General features: G+C 37.8%; 2 non-coding genes across 2 annotated transcripts; both read right to left on the reverse strand.

The window, feature by feature from the left end:
• Positions 1 to 33: 33 nt before the first annotated feature.
• Positions 34 to 107, reverse strand: Trnan-guu (transfer RNA asparagine (anticodon GUU)). The gene has a single exon. It is a non-coding gene; the product is annotated as a tRNA-Asn (tRNA).
• A 133-nt stretch (positions 108 to 240) lies between these two features.
• On the reverse strand, positions 241 to 314 carry Trnan-guu (transfer RNA asparagine (anticodon GUU)). The gene has a single exon. It is a non-coding gene; the product is annotated as a tRNA-Asn (tRNA).
• Between the last annotated feature and the right edge of the window lie 125 nt (positions 315 to 439).

A 439-nucleotide genomic window follows, 5' to 3' on the forward strand; every position in this document is an offset into this window, starting at 1 on the left:
TATCAAAATATCTTTAAAAAAAAAGAAATAAATCGACCCTGGGTGGGCTTTAACCACCAACCTTTCGGATAACAGCCGAACACGCTAACCGATTGCGCCACAGAGACAGACATTCACCACCCTTTGTCGTTACGACTTAAACCAAAGCAGAAGTTTGTGTCTAAAACTAGATTGAAGAACAGAGAATCAGTCTCAAGATCTTTTCAAATATCAAAATATCTTTAAAAAAAAAAACTAAATCGTCCCTGTGTGGACTTGAACCACCAACCTTTCGGTTAACAGCCGAACGCGCTAACCGATTGCGCCACAGAGACAGACATTCACCAGCCTTTGTCGTTACGACTTAAACCAAAGCAGAAGTTTGGGTCTAAAACTAGATTGAAGAACAGAGAATCAGTCTCAAGATCTTTTAAAATATCAAAATATCTTTAAAAAAAAT

This window comes from Octopus bimaculoides, unplaced genomic scaffold (genome assembly GCF_001194135.2).
Source record: "Octopus bimaculoides isolate UCB-OBI-ISO-001 unplaced genomic scaffold, ASM119413v2 Scaffold_237705, whole genome shotgun sequence".
Classification (NCBI taxonomy): domain Eukaryota; kingdom Metazoa; phylum Mollusca; class Cephalopoda; order Octopoda; family Octopodidae; genus Octopus; species Octopus bimaculoides.